This window comes from Schistocerca serialis, chromosome 2 (assembly GCF_023864345.2).
Source record: "Schistocerca serialis cubense isolate TAMUIC-IGC-003099 chromosome 2, iqSchSeri2.2, whole genome shotgun sequence".
Taxonomy (NCBI): Eukaryota; Metazoa; Arthropoda; class Insecta; order Orthoptera; family Acrididae; genus Schistocerca; species Schistocerca serialis.
Window position 1 is genome coordinate 504,177,466 of NC_064639.1, and position 17,723 is coordinate 504,195,188.

Sequence of the window (17,723 nt, forward strand, 5' to 3'; positions counted from 1 at the left end):
GAAACAAGACAAAGCATAAATTGGAAGGAAATTTCATTAACATTAACATACTGGAATTTAATTGCAAACAAAATAAATAGGGTACAGGCCCTATGTTTCATATAATTTTAGTAATCTCGGAATATACATACGTAGTTGGGATCATTCACATCACTTCTTTCAATGTTAGCAAAAATCCATGTAGCCATTACTTGAAAAATAAATCCAGTCAGAGAAAATTCATTGCTGCACAATGATAACGGAGTTTTCAAAGACATTTTACATCATATTATTAGTTGCCATGATCAACAGCAAATAAATATTTCATATTAAAATTACTTGAAAATCTCTTAAGATAGTTTTATTGAAAAAGCCTGCACTAATAACTGCAGTATCCTCTAGTATTCTGTTTCATCAGTGTAGTAGCTGATTTGAAAATAGGTATTTCAAATTACTCTCTTAGGAAGCTGTCTAATGTTTTTTGTGACACAGAAAATAGAGAAATTATACTTCCCATTTTCTTTTGCTTTCAATATGTAAGTGAAACTTGCTGAATGCTAAAACATTTATAGAAACTGAGGTCCTGCATAAGGAACAGCCACAAATGAAGATTATAAGTACAGGGTATTTCAAAAACTGCTTTACAACTTTAAAAAGTTATATAACTTTATTGAGAGAAGATATAGAGCTGAGTTTAGTGTTATTTTGTAGGGAAACACGTCAACTTTTTTACCTTAAACCAAAGATTGTGTATGTAGTTTCTGTTGGTTATCCTGCACACATCCCATCGGAAGTCAATTTCTTCTGAAATTCACCGTAGCATTGCAGGTGTAACTGCCAGTGTAAATTCTTGCCTTAAGTTCAGGTAGAGAAGATAGCACAGAAGCTACAAACACAATATCCTTGATGAATCCCCATAAAAAAATTGAGTGGTGTCAGGTCTGAGGAACACAGGGGCCATGCAATTGGTACATCACAGCCAATCCATTAATCTGGAAAGTGGTCACTGAGAAAATCTCGTCAGCCAGGTAGTGGGGTGGTGCACCATCTTGCCTGAAGTAAAAATTTCATTCTTGGTCATCCTCATCAATCTGTGGTATCAAAAATTGTTGTAACACATCCAGATACACTATCCTGTTGATGGTTCTCTCACAGAAAAAAACGGGACCGTACACTTTCCTCTTGCTAAATGTACAAAGAACATTCAGTTTATGGCTATCACAAACATGCAGTGTTTGACGTGGATTTTTATTGCACCAAATCCTACAATTATGTGTGTTATCCTTGCCACTTAAGCAACAAGTTGAATCATCTGAAAAGATGATTTTGTCCAAGAAATGTTCATCCTCATGTAATTGATTCAACAATTTTATCAGTGTCTTTTATTGCTTGTGCAATCATCAATCTGTACGGCTCAAATGCAAACAGTTTCTCAACACATGCCAAACAGTCATACACTATGTGATCAGTGGCTGAAAATGACTTACAAGTTCTTGGTGCCCTCCATAGGTAATGCTGGAATTCAATATCGTGTTGGCCCACCCTTAGCCTTGATGACAGCTTCCACTCTCACAGGCATATGTTCAATCAGGTGCTAGATGGTTTCTTGGCGAGTGGGCAGCCCATTCTTCATGGAGTGCTGCACTGAGGAGAGGTATTGATGTCAGCTGGTGAGGCCTGGCACAAAGGCAGCGTTCCAAAACAACCCAAACGTGTTCTACAGGATTCAGGTTAGGACTCTGTGCAAGTCAGTCCATTACAGGGATGTTATTGTCATGTAACCACTCCGCGACATTATGAACAGGTGCTTGATCATATTGGAAGATGCAATCGCCATCCCCGAATTGCTCTTCAACAGTAGGAAGCAAGAAGGTGTTTAAAATATCAATCTAGGCCTGTGGTGTAATAGTGCCCCACAAAACAACAATGGGTGCAAGCATTCTCCATGAAAAACACGATCAAACCATAACACCACTGCCTCCAAGTTTTGCTGTTGGCACTACGTATGGTGGCAGATGACCTTCACTGTGCATTTGGCATACACACATCCTGCCATCAGGTCACCACATTGTGTACCATGATTTGTCACTCCACACAACGTTTTTCCACTGTTCAATCATCCAATGTTTATGCTCCCTACACTAAGCGAGGAGACATTTGGCTTTTTCCGGCACTATGTGCTGTGTGTGACTTACGAGCACCCGCTCAACCATGAAATCCAAGTTTTCTCACTTCGCGTCTAATTGTCATAGTACATGCACTGGATCCTGATGCAGTTTGGAAATCCTGTGTGATGATCTGGATAGATGTCTGCTTGTTACACATTATAACCCTCTTCAAATGTCGGCGGTCTCTGTCAGTCAACAGACGAGGTTGACCTGTATGCTTTTGTGCTGTGCATGTCCCTACTCATTTCCACTTCACTATCACTATGGAAAAGTGGACCTAGGGATGTTTACGAGTGTGAAAATCTCACATACAGACATATGACACAAGTGACACCCAATCACCTGACCACATTTGCAATCCGTGAGTTCCGTGGACTGCCCCATTCTGCTCTCTCGTGATGTCTAATGAGTATTGAGGTCAGTGATATGGAGTACCTGGCAATAGGTGGCAGCACAATGCAACTAATATGTAAAACTCATGTATTTGTGGGTGTGCGGATACTTTTGATCACATAGTGTATGTGGGATTTGCAGTTCGCGAGATGCACGCTGGGTCAATTTTGTAGGGCTGTTGACAAAACATTGTTCCAATCACTCAATGACATTGTCAGATGTGCTTGGATGACCTGATGACTTCCCATGTCTTACCGATCACAGTATCAAAATTATGCTGGACTGTTGACGCCAATTTCGGTTCTTCAAACCCAAACACAGCTAGTATGCTCGGGTCCAGTGAAGGCAGCCACCTTTAATGCAACTGCCACTTTTGCCTCTTACAGTGCAATTCAGCACTAGTGAACTATGCAAGACAAAACTTGATGTATTTCCCTGCAAATTGACACTACAATCACCTCTGTAGGTACTATGAATTAATTTCTGTGACTTTTCAATGTTGTAAAGTCCTTTTTGAAACACCCTGTAAGTGGTGGCATGCTCCCACATAGTGAATCTTTCACAGTTTATTGGGATTCACTTCTCCATGTGAAATACATCTGCACTTTTATATGGTTATGAATATATTATGGAATATTACGCATAAGAAATTCAAATATTTCAATTTTAGAGCAGTCAGTAATCTTCAGTAACTTAAATTTTAGCTTTTAACCACTTTTTAAAAACCATTCAATAGCCAAGATCAAATAAAATATTTCTTTATTTAAGACAACCAGTTTCAACAGACTATACTGTCATCTTCAGGTCTTAAAATCATTTTGTTTTAAAATATGTTCATTTTATGCTGACCTCACAGGCAAGATGTCAAGTGGTCAGAAATAGCAGAAAAGGTCTGTGATAACTAAAATATTTAAAAACATAATGCACCATGTGAAATAGGCTATGTCCACATACATATTGCACACAGTTGCTCATGGCATCATGCAAACCTGGTACAGAATAACTCAATTGCTTACATATGCTGGACAAGCAACTATGAGCAAAATGTATATGGACATATCCTGTTGCACACACATATTTTATTGATGACAAACATTTTATAATGTGCAATTTTTATCCACTTGACATCTTGTGTGTGAGGTCAGTGTAAAATGAACATGTTTTACAACAAAAAGATTTTAAGACCTGAAGATAACAGCATTATCTGTTGAAACTGGTTGTCTTCAATAAATAAATATTTTTTGCAATCTTAGCTGTTGAATGATTTTCAACAATTAAACAGATCACACTTCAGTTCTCTCAAAATGAGAAAATTCAGTTAACAAATTTGAATGTATGCCTATGTGGGCAGTGTCAAAAGCTACCATACTGCAGCAATACTTGACTATAAAGGTAACCAAATAGATTCTCATCATGCAAGAAATTTCCTTCCCTTTGCAATACTATTAGTGTTGGTAACATACAGTTCTTAATCATTAAATCATGTACCAATGTTTGTATTACATTCTAGACATCTCTGCAGTTCATTATATAGTTATAATCTTCTGCAATCATTCACATAATAAGGATACAATTTTAAGAAAGTGTCATTATACATCAGCCTTCCCTCCATCCTCTTTCTCTTTTAATTCATCAGGAAATGAGAAACTTTTTTAATTCTTCTTCGCTCATGAATTACATTAGCACAAAATGTTCACAAAAGACTAAATGTGAGAAATTAAAGTGCATTTTGGACATGCTTGAAAACTTTTTAACACAGAGTTAGCGTGTTAGTTATTGGATGTGGCAATGTTAACAGTGAACGATTGCAGATACCCTTCCTGTCACCTTCCCCCCCCCCCCCCCCCCCCTTTCCTAGGATGGAATTTGTATACCCCAACTGACTGTATCTAGCGCTATCCCAGGTTTTTAAATGCTTGTGAATTGTGTACACTGAACATTACTATTGGTTTTGGTTGTCACATTAGTCTCCCATGTATTCTTTCTTGCAGGATATCCCTGATATCAAACTAGTGACACTTCTGACTAAAATGCCTGGCTTAGTAAGGAGCACACCTTTCACAACAACTCCAACAGGAATGAAGTTTTGAAGCCAGACTCTTGGTTCAGTAATTCTGTATTTGCAGGGTGCTAGGACACTGATTAATAATTTGTTGTAAGGCTTTTCAAGATGTCAGCTCTACACAACAGATTCCACCTGTTCTGTGACTTACCTAACCGAATAACAAGCTGCACACAGACAAATGGGAGTTAGTAGACTGGTGACTAACATATAATCTACAATACTACTTTTGTTACCTACCAAGATTTCAACATAACTGTACTTTGAACATGGGTAGAAGATTCCTGGATTTTTTTAAGTTCAATTACTAGTATATTGTTGTTCCATCTGTCTTTTCTTCATAATTATTATACAAGGTGTTTCAAGAGGATTGTTTGGTAATCAAGGACGTGGCAGGAATGATCATTCAAAGGAAAAAACCATAGTAAACATGGGCTCTAAAATGCATACCTTAAGAGTTATGAGCACTTGATCAGTAGAAGAGATTTGTTTCACAGTAGCAAAGATGAACAAGTGCTCCCAGCCAAGAGGCCCATACAATAGTTTATGTGGAGGGAGAGTCTAGAGCTTGGAGTATGGAGTATTTTTAATATTTTGGAAGTAGGCAATAAAAGTTCCAGTTAAAGCCTATTCAAAATCTACATAATACCAACTTTTAAATAATTTTCTTGAAATAAAAACACCTAGCTATACTATATCATATCCTTTCCCTGAGAGCTAGGAGATGGGGACGAGTGGCCCCTCTTGGCCTTGGGTATGAGTGCCCTTGTTCATGGCAGAGGATACTTCCCATTGTACCAGTCATTAGGGTTTCTTCCTATTCCATTCACATATGGAGTGAGGGAAGAATGATTATTTGAGTATCTCTGTGTGTGCAGTAATTATTCTAACTTTATTGTCACAACCCCTATGTGAACAATACATAGGGGGTTGTAGTATATCCCTAGAGTAATCATTTAAAGCTGGTTCTTGAAACTTCATTAATAGATTTTCTCAGGATAGTTTATGTCTGTCTTCAAGAGTCTGCCAGTTCAATTCCTTCAGTACCTCTCTGAAATTCTCCTATGGATTAAACAAACCTGTGACCATTCGTGCTTCCCTTCTCTGTATACCTTCACTATCCCCTGGTAGCCCTATCTGGTATGGGTCCCAAAAGTTGAGCAACATTCTAGGATGGGTCATATGAGTCATTTGTAAGCAACCTATTTTGTAGACAGATTGAACTTCCCCACTATCCTACCAATAAACTGAAATATACCACCTGCTTTACCCATGACTGATCACATGGGATCATTCCATTTCATATCCCATCAAGGTGTTACACCCAGATATTTGTTTGAGTTGGTTGATTCCAACAGTGAGTCATTGATACTGTAGTCAAAGGATGCCATGTTTTTCATTCATAAAGTGCGCAATTTTACATTTCTGAATGTTTACAGCAAGTTCCCAATCTCTGCACCATGTTGACTCTGACTGAATATTTATGCAGCTTCTCTCACATAGTACTTTGTTATAGGTAACTGCATCATCTGCAAAAACCCTGTTTTACCACGAATATTGTCTGCAAGGTCATCCATGTACAGCATGAACAGCAAGAGACCCAACACACATACCTGGGGTACACATGAAGTTACTTTTGCATCTCATGATGACTCTCCATCCAAGATAACATGCTGTGTCCTCCCTACCAAAAAGATCAATCCAGTCACAGATTTCACTTGCTACCCCATATGATCATGGCTTTTTTTGGCAATAAGCATAGGTGTGGTACTGAGTGAAAAGATTTTTGGAAATCAAGAAACACTGCATGTGAGGAAAGTGCGAGTTGGGTTCCACATGATCAATTTTTTTGAAATCTATATTGACTGGCACTGAGAAGGTCATTCTGTTCAAGACACCTCATTATGTTTGAGCTCAAAATATGTTCCAAGATTCTTTAACAAACCGATGCCATGGATATTGGATGGTAGTTTTATGGATCACTTCTACTACCCTTCTTGTAGATAGGTGTGACCTACAAGAATTGGGCACAATGTTTTGTTCAATGGATCTATGATAGATTATAGTTAGAAGAGGGTCTAACTCAGCTGGAAATTCAGTATAGAGCCTAACAAGGATTCCACCGTGGCCTGGAGCTTTGTTCAGATTTAACGATTTCAGCTGTTTCTCAACACCCCTGGTACTAATGCTTATTTCAGTCATGTTTTCAGTTGTACAAGGATTAAATTGTGGCAGTTCTCCTGGGTTTTCCTTTGTAAAGGAGCATTTGAAAATGGAGTTAAGCATTTCAGATTTTGCTTTGTTATCCCCAATTTCAGATATGGTCTGTTCACTAGGGACTGGACACTAACTTTGGTGCCACTAACAGCCTTTAGATACAACCAGAATTTCTTTGGATTTTGTGCAGCCTAATACATTTCATTTAGCATCTCTCTATCTGTAGCCCTACACTTTGTTTTACACTCATAATGCAGTAATCTCTGTTTCTTTAGAAGTTTCTTTACAGTGACTCCATACCATGGAGGTTGCCTCCCTTTTGTGAACTGTTCTACTGTGTACATATCTATCCAGTGTGAGGTCAACTATTCTTTTCAACTTGAGACAGAGTTCCTTCACATGCTCCTGGCCTGTGCTGAAAGTTTCAAGTTCCTCATTGAGATACGACACTGATGACTTTTTGTCTAGGTTACTGAACATATATATCTTTTTGCCTGTTTTAGTTGTCCTTTGAACTTTGGTACTCATTGTTGCCACAACTGTGTCAGGATTGCTGAACATCCTCAAAAACATCAAAAGACCACAGACAAGTGACTCTTGACCTGCAGTTTTAACTGCCAATGTTCTCTTCCATCCTGATAAGCTTAAGATTTGTGTGAAACACTAAAGTGATCTTCTGCCATGTCTTACCATCATCAGTGAACAATAGTGAATATGTGCATGAACAATCTGTAAAACATTTAGAACTCCACAATGGTTTTGGTGATGAGGCATACCTTGCCTCACATCAACAAGGCAGTATTCAGGCAACTAATTCTTTTCTACATTACAACACCTTGTATGATTTTACTCATCCATCCACATTAGGAATCGTCTAGATAAATACGTTCATAATCTAATGCAGGACCCAGCCATCTGGGTGTCATAGACTCGGTTTTCCACCTGCACTGTGGAAAGCCTAAGGGACCTTGTCTGCCATCAATTTTGGATCAAACATTTCACTACATACCAACAGGATTTCTATGTAGCACATATATGACTGAGTTCTCAACCTAAGCTACTGACTATGGTAACATTGTTCATGACCATCAAATTTGCACTATAAAGTTATGGAATCATCGATCATACTTCCAAGTTCAAGACTCTGCTCACTTTTGGCTGAAGGCAACTTTGTCACTGATAGTCCAGCATTGCTCCACCAACTGACCATGACTTTAGAGCAAGAGCTACAACTAATTTATGAGGACAGGCCAGGCAGCAGGACACCAACTCAGCTGTGGAAACATCTCTGTGAATCAGTCAACCTGACTCTCACGCCAGACAGCATACTCTTGTTACTCTGGTTAATTAAATTAGCACCTCAGATGCAGTCAACGAAGATTTCAGTGAATATCATATGAGAGAAAAAAATTTCTGGCTAAATGACTTTTCGGATTCCCAAAGCAATGACAATACTTGGGTATGACATTCAACAATGAATGGCATCAGCACATTCCTGGTGCACCACACTGGTTGCAGCGACAAGGAGACAGCAAGACCCAAGCATTTATGTATACTTTTGAGAGTGACATCATGAGTGACTATGCCATGACTGGTGACCAGATAGTGGAAAATGTCACACTCATGCCTGACACTAACATTCCTTACAGGAGAGAGGGATGCAGTTGCAACTGTTCTGGCTTCACTCACATTTTGATAACTGAGCACACAACTGCTCGACACTGTGCAATCACTCAGACACACAACAAAGCCACCTAGGGCTCAAGCAGGTGGATGAAATTAGTCATGCCCCATCTGCAAGTGACAGTGGTAGACATGTATGTGTTAGACAATGATACATATCAATTCTTTCTTATAGGAACTGGCTCTGCAGCGAGCACCATTCCTAGAGAACTGCCACAAATGCAACATACGATATCTGTTATCCAACTGCTTGAAGCAAATGACACCATACAAGGCACTTTGCATCTGTAAGGCACAATGTGGACTTCAGTTTGCACAAGAAATTTACATGGCTGTTTGTGTTCACAGATTCTCACAAAATGATCTTGGCTGCAGATTTGTTCTGTTGATTTCACTTTCTGCCTTACCTAACAACAGGAATCCTCAGGGAAATGAACAGCGGAGAGTCAGAAACCAGTATTCACTGACAGGTCAATGGCACACTCATACACAGCTTCGGGGGGGACTATTCCAGTACAATCCCCTTCATGCCTTACATATGATATTTGCCTACAACTAGTTAATGACCATCAGGGTTTGGAGTCTAAAGTACAAGCAGTGATGAAGAAATATGAAGAAGAAGAAAAGAAAATACTCAGGCTACATAATGAGAACTTAAAATTGAAAGCTCAGGCATGTTCTTCAGGTGGGAAAATGGATGCTACACAATCTTATCTATGGCAGTTAAAACAGGAACTGCACCACCATCTGTAAATTCCTGGCATGAATGAGACAGTACCTGCCACAATGCCAACAGACTACACATACGGACAGTTGGTGCATACTGTGCCATGGATACTCACCAAAGATGAGTTGGGTGAACTTTTCTACCAATGTGCAAGCACCAGTTACGTGTGCTGCCTGATTTCTCTATGCAGTGTGTGTGATGTATAAACAGACAGGCATCAGAAACAACACAGTGCACAAAATTACCATCATACCAGGCCCAATGTCTCTGTGGATTACCTCAAACCCACCTGGGTTTTGCAAGGTACATCCAGCATGGGGCATACAGGCGCCACTTGGACAGAAGGCAAAACACAAGAGAGATAGATGTCAATGCACCATGTCATTCATCACAGCCACAAGCAACAATTCTGCTGCCCAACTTGTGCACTTACACACCAACCAGCAATCTTGCTAAGGATACATCTGACAAGCTCCACACTAACTTAGTCAGTATCAACAGGGGTAAATAAGATGGGAGGGAGATTCATCACTGTGGTTCTTCACTGAGAAATGGTCCAGCCATCTCCTACCTTGCAGCCTGCCGTGGCATGTCTGGCTGTCTGCAACTGCAAGGAAAACAGGTGGGTGGCTGGTTCTTAAGTTGGCCTCCTTTTCTTCTTTTGCCAACACTCCATACTGTAAGGGGAGGGGTATGTCTCTGTGGGAACCTTATTATCAACAGAACAAAGTATCATGCAAGTAAAACTCTTTGGCCTGCGATATTAGTCAGAGAATATCTTTGTGACTCTATCTGGCCTGAGTTTACTATGAACAATTATATTGCGTGCATGTGATCTTTCGGTACATTCCATTGTCAGCAATAAAATTTGTGTTAACTTCAGTAACTAGCAACCTGTTTCATTTTTCAAGCCTCCTGCACCAGAATTCTTGTCAGATAAACTGAATAAGATCAGGAGACGAGCTGGGAAAAGATAAGCATCAACAGTGAGCCTAAAATAGGCACTGAATGTTTTTACACAAGCAACCCAAAATGAGTATTGAAGTGTTTGAATACAACATTGAAAACTTCTAAAATACTGTACATACATTATTTGAGATGCTATAGTGATAGGGGAAGATTTCAGTCTGCCATTTACAAGTTAGGACATGGATACATTTAAAATAGAAGGCAAATATCATATGGCATTGTACACGGGAAGATAAGCAACAATTAAGAATGAATTACCAGACTATCTCTCCATGAAGAAATATGAATCACAAGAGTGGGGGAGGCTGTGGTATGTAACTCAGTCAGGGTAATAGTGGACAAGATGAATATAACTCATGGATTAGTTTTGGACATCTTACAAGAAATTATGAACATAAAAATGGTCACCATCTGCTGGGTTCCATGACTGCCTGCAGTCATTTAATAAGCATGCTGAACTGAGGCAGCAGCATAAATGTTGCAACTGAGCCAGGCCGGTCCAGATGACTTCTTTACCCACCTAATCACTGTGGTATGAATGCTGACTGCACACTATGAACTAAGACAAAGGATCAAACCAAGTTATGGAAACATGTCGATTCAAGCAAAAGCAAGCTAAGATCTGCTTTCTGGCCTTCATGTGCCAATTGGGACTGATCAACTGCCTTGTCACCCTCTGCTATGGCATCATTACTTATGGTACGGAGATTTCAGCACACAGGTCTCCCACCTGTTGTTGGCTTTCCTGACTTTGGAGCCACCACTTCTCACTCGATACACCACCACAGAAAAATATGGAAACCCAACCACAATAGAGCAGGATGCTGATGCTGCTGCTGCTGCTGCTGACGATGATAATGATGCTGAGACTTTTTTAGACTGCCATCGTATGTTGCTACTGATTACACTCATAACTGGCAAACTGTCACAGTAGCATACTAACATTTCCCCTGAAGAGATTACAGGAGGCTTTTGAGAAACAGGTTATCAGAAACCTGTTGAATTGGATGTTTTAGATTCATGACAGCACCCCAGCTCATTTAGCATATGATGCTGTAGCATATATTGCAGCTTTCGGCTATACAATTTTGCCTCACTTTCTGCATTTTCTTCATCTGGCATGCAGGTGCTTCTTTTTCTACCCCTGGAAGAAGAAACCATGGTAAGACAATCATTTCCAAAAACATGAGGTTATTTTTGAGGGGGACTGTTCCCTGAACAGGCAAAATACAGACTTTTATGACCAAGACATCCAGCAAATCATCTATTGTCGAGAAAATGTGTTGCACTGAATGGGTGAATATGTAGAGAAGGGCTAACACCATTACCAAGCATGGGCATAGTTATAGCTACACAAGTCTGTCAAGAGCAGATGGTCTGGGCTGCTCACAGAAGGAGTGATTCTGCTCCACAGTGATGTACATGCACATATCTCCATACTCACACAAAGTGTAGTTGCCAAGTTCAAGTGGGAGCCCAGACATGTTGCCCTGCAGCTTCCATGTGTTTGGGCCTAAAAAGACATCTTAAAAGAAAGCACTTCAACTTGGATGATGAACTGAAGGACACAGTGGAAAACTGGCTCCTGTCACAGCCACAAGAATTCTGCAAACAGGCAACCCTTCAGCTTGTGAAACAGTGGCAGGCTTCTGGAGATTACTTTTGAATGAAAACTTCAGGTATGCCTATAATGCTGTTTTATATCTTTTCTTTTGAACACCCCTCATACTTCGTATTATCCTATGGCATACTGGTAGTTTTTTGGGGCAATGCAACTGAGATCAAAGAAGCATGGAATAAAGATATAACACAAATTTAATAAGCAAATATCTTGCTGAAGCCCATTATGGGACCTGGGGCTTCCTACTCTTACTTGTGCATACACATACTCGCTGATGGTACTTGTGGTTAAAAACAAAGGTAAATCCACAATGAACTGTGTAATTCATAACAACAATACAGCATCGTTATTTATTATTCAAAATGGAGCTTTATATTCTGGTGCAAAAATATATAACATGTTACCTACTGGCAGACATCAGGCAGGAAATTGAAAATCACCAGGTTTTCAGATACGAAGTACAAGAATACTTCATTAGCCACTTCTTCTGAAATTTATCAGACCACTTGAATTCAAGGGTGTAAATTCCGCATAACTCTAATGTTTATATGAAACAGATTTTGAATTTGACAAGATGTAGACAGCTGATGGTGGTATTCGTAATTTTGAGGTTTTAGATACAAACAGTAGATAATTAGTATAGGAAGTGAAGCAGTGGCTTTTATCAAAGTATCTATTTTTTCCTAATATATATAAATATGTACAAAATAATTTAGATGTAATTTTCATAGCTATCAGCATGAGTAGATTAGCAGAGGTCACAATTTGGTGACAGTAAAATTTACAGCAGTATCTTATTGCAGATAATTGTGCCTATTAACTAATAAATTAACTCATTCCACATCTCCAAGGGCTGTCCTTTGTGGTGAAATTTGTGGAATGCAATATATGTATGAATAAATTAATGAATGAATGAGTAATGGAACACATTTTGTGCTCACCTGTGAGAGCCCGTAAGAGCCTGGAACTGTACGCTAAAATCGAGATGGTTTTAAGTAACACTGATAATATGAAACTGTCCATGAGATCCAGAAAGCAGTAGGTATTGGAGCTCAGGAGCTGAATAGAAATATGCTTCCAGGGAGCACTGAAAAAAAGCTTTGTGGCACTTAGTTTGATATATTGTGTTGGTGATGTCATTTACAGAATTATTTGCTGTCACAGAAGTGAGTCCACAAACTGAACACTGCATGACTGACCATTATCACCTTTAAGGATGAAATCATTACCAGCTATACTGACATAGTAATGTACAGAAACACATGGGATGTCATCTATACAGACTTACACAGTAAAAGTTAGACATACAAAAAACATGTAAGGCTGTTGAACTAAAAATATGCAGTGCCAATCTAACCATGCAGAGACTGTATCATATTTCATGGATGTCTGACTCATCATTAAGGATTCTTGCTACTAGCCATTTCAAAACAAAGATAAAATGTCCCACCACTGATATACAGTCTAGTGCACATTTTGGGATTCTGCTCCTAAAAATTAATAAAACAGGTATTGTTGCATATATTCACTTTCTGGATCTTGTTTCATTCTGTGTCGAATCCATGTACTGAAACTGATAAGTACCATCTAGCATTCACGTCGATTTGTAAGTCATACAGATATCAAGACAATATTTTGCATGTCTTTAATTAAGACATAAGTTTTAGGTATAAATCAATGAACTGTGAGTATTATATGAAAGTTATGATATGATTTCTTTTGGTAAGGGGGGGGGGGGGCTTTGCATAATTTTATATCCATCTTACTATATGACTGCAAACTAAACTGAAACAGTTCAAAGAAGAAAACTGTGACAGATATCATATGCTTAGACAAACACTGTTTCTTAAGTACTCATAGCATAATGTAGAAACACATCACCAGAAATACACATTTAGAGCCCAGCCAGGCCTTCACACAGAGATCATTTGTATAAATTACTAAATTCTTAGCTTTTGTGACAGTATATTCTGAGCATTAAACAGATTCTTATCCTCTGTCTGCTGTTAAAATTTACTTCTGAATTTAGACATTAAAGAAGGAACTGTGCATCAAGTATATCAACAGAGTATCACTTTCATACAGTGGTCTTTTTTTTTTCTCAGACGTATGGAAAACAAAGGAGACACATAGTCCTGGTATGCATCCTAAGCCTTATGCCATTATGCCAGTACGGCATATTGTAATGATCTGCATACACATCACATATATAAATCATATTGCAGAGTACCAAAAAGTTTTATTTGAAAATGATTCAATTAAAGTTACAAATAATAAAGAACTCTAATTTGAACAGTAAAAGGCAGGTTACTTTCATTTACATTTAGTGGGAGCCTATTTAGAGCTAAATTGTGCTCTGAACTGAGTTGTATTTTATTTCCACTTTATATTTTGACAATACTGTTTATTGTTGTTAAAGTTTATGCTTCATCAACCATAGAGTGATACCATCAACACCACTGAGCAGAATTATATGGTCCATTCAAACAATCTTTATGCGCCCAAATAATATACATTCCTGGAAATGGAAAAAAGAACACATTGACACCGGTGTGTCAGACCCACCATACTTGCTCCGGACACTGCGAGAGGGCTGTACAAGCAATGATCACATGTACGGCACAGCGGACACACCAGGAACCGCAGTGTTGGCCGTCGAATGGCGCTAGCTGCGCAGCATTTGTGCACCGCCGCCGTCAATGTCAGCCAGTTTGCTGTGGCATACGGAGCTCCATCGCAGTCTTTAACACTGGTAGCATGCCGCGACAGCGTGGACGTGAACCGTATGTGCAGTTGACGGACTTTGAGCAAGGGCGTATAGTGGGCATGCGGGAGGCCGGGTGGATGTACCGCCGAATTGCTCAACACGTGGGGCGTGAGGTCTCCACAGTACATCGATGTTGTCGCCAGTGGTCGGCGGAAGGTGCACGTGCCCGTCGACCAGGGACCGGACCGCAGCGACGCACGGATGCACGCCAAGACCGTAGGATCCTACGCAGTGCCGTAGGGGACCGCACCGCGACTTCCCAGCAAATTAGGGACACTGTTGCTCCTGGGGTATCGGCGAGGACCATTCGCAACCGTCTCCATGAAGCTGGGCTATGGTCCCACACACCGTTAGGCCATCTTCCGCTCACGCCCCAACATCGTGCAGCCCGCCTCCAGTGGTGTCGCGACAGGCGTGAATGGAGGGACGAATGGAGACGTGTCGTCTTCAGCTATGAGAGTCGCTTCTGCCTTGGTGCCAATGATGGTCGTATGCGTGTTTGGCGCCGTGCAGGTGAGCGCCACAATCAGGACTGCATACGACCGAGGCACACAGGGCCAACACCCGGCATCATGGTGTGGGGAGCGATCTCCTACACTGGCCGTACACCACTGGTGATCGTCGAGGGGACACTGAATAATGCACGGTACATCCAAACCGTCATCGAACCCATCGTTCTACCATTCCTACACCGGCAAGGGAACTTGCTGTTCCAACAGGACAATGCACGTCCGCATGTATCCCGTGCCACCCAACGTGCTCTAGAAAGTGTAAGTCAACTACCCTGGCCAGCAAGATCTCCGGATCTGTCCCCCATTGAGCATGTTTGGGACTGGATGAAGCGTCGTCTCACGCGGTCTGCACGTCCAGCACGAACGCTGGTCCAACTGAGGCACCAGGTGGAAATGGCATGGCAAGCCGTTCCACAGGACTACATCCAGCATCTCTACGATCGTCTCCAAGGGAGAATAGCAGCCTGCATTGCTGCGAAAGGTGGATATACACTGTACTAGTGCCGACATTGTGCATGCTCTGTTGCCTGTGTCTATGTGCCTGTGGTTCTGTCAGTGTGATCATGTGATGTATCTGACCCCAGGAATATGTCAATAAAGTTTCCCCTTCCTGGGACAATGAATTCACGGTGTTCTTATTTCAATTTCCAGGAGTGTAGCAACTGGGAAATTTTTCTTATTCAGCTCTGTCAGAAGTATTGCAAGGTCACAGATGACTTTATATTTGAGTGTAGTTTAGTTAAACTGAAACTAATTACAAACATACTCCTGCATAAAATTTTACTTATTATGCATGTACCATACAGTAGGAAGAGTACAACTATTTTTTTGAAGTTTTTTTGGGGTATACAGACTAAAATACAATTAATAGTTTGAAAGAAACAACAGGTTTGTTGTTAACATTCTAGTATTATACTACAGTTGATAAATTCTCTTTATATCATAGAATGGGTGAAAGACTAGCCAGTCATGAATTGTTTGTTTGAATAATTGTTCAGGTAATTCTTGAACAGATTGAGGAAGATTATTAAATAATTTGTACCCCATGATTTCATAGCTGTTGAGTGACTTTGACAATCTCTGGTAAGGAATATAGAGGCACTTATTCCTTCTTGTATTGTGGCTATGCACGTTTTCTCTGGGTTTTGTTTCTGGTAATTTCTTCTTCATATAATTAGAACATAGTACGTGTACAAGTTTATAACAGTCATGACTTTTTGTTCACAGAACAATGGTTTGCAGTGTGTATTATATGCAGAACCAGTAATTATCCTAATAGCTTTTTTTTGCAGTATTAATAAGTCATATACACAGCTAGAATTCCCCCACAAAATAATTCCATATGTTATTATATAACACTACAGCAGCATTTACGTAGCTTGTACTATGAAATACCAAATTTGGTTTATTACGTAGTATGCCCCAACAGAACAAATAGTCCTGTCACGGAAAAGCCATGTATAACACTTCCGTCTGCTACTACTGTACCATGATCTTAAATCTGGAAACAGGTTGTGAAATAAAACTATTGTGTTAAAGCAATTATGGTATAACGCAACAGAGCAGTGTTACCCTCTGAGAGGAATTTTATTATGTTGACCGTATTGTTCCTAATGGAGGTGGCTTATCAGAAATGAAAGTCAGAATTACGTAAATATTTGAACAGTATGAACAAAATTTTGCCTATCTGCACTGTTCAACTGATAAATAAAATGGTCGCCAGCCTAACTAGGCAAGAGAATGGTTAACACTCTCGTTCAAGAAAATAGTTATTAGTAACTCTAATGGATAAACACAACCTATACTTGGCCACACACGAGTGCAATGAACTCTGACACATACATATGTTTAAAGATTGAAGCTAACAACTGGAGCAGCACAAACTATTTGCAAAATTATAAGAGATACCGAAACACCCTATTACTTTCAGGCTTTAAAGAAATTATGGTTTTTATAATTAGCGGTCTTCCCATTACTTGTTACCCAGCATTAATACAATAGACAAACTCTGGATCCTGTTATATTATTAATATGCACTTCCTATACACAAGAGAGACATACACTTAACAAACATGAGTATATAACGTTTCACAACTGCAGTTTTCCACTTTTACTACAGCGAAACACAATGTTGACAAAATTGCAAGAAACTGACTCACCTTTTTGAATTTACTACAGATATCAAGGTGATCATTTGCTAAGCAAAACTTTAGAAGCCTCAGTCTTAAGAACTTTTAATTTTGCTGTTGGCAACAGCTCTTTAATAAGCAGTTTTAATGGGAAAACTATTTTCAGCAAACAACATTTACTTTAACTCACTCTCTAGCAGCATTAACTTTAACTTTCTTTTTACTAAGTTCAAGAGGCATTAATTAGCACAACATTGGTCATAAATGTTCTTTCAGTAGGGACACTCGGTAATTACTTTAGTTCAAATGGAAAGGAACCTGAGAGGTGTTATGATAAGGAAAAAATTAAGGTAGGTACATAAATTCAGGTATAAATTACCTTATATTTGTGCACACTAAAACATCCAGTAAGCTGATCCTTCACTGTACATCATTATAGTATTACGTTACAGTGATTGCGCAACGTGGTGGCAACTGCTCGTTGGTAGGTGGATTT

General features: G+C 39.6%; 1 protein-coding gene across 1 annotated transcript in view; it reads left to right on the forward strand.

The window, feature by feature from the left end:
* LOC126457464 (kinesin-like protein KIF19) overlaps window positions 1-17,723 on the forward strand; it is a 610,440-nt gene that overhangs the window by 382,277 nt on the left and 210,440 nt on the right. The window lies entirely within an intron of this gene.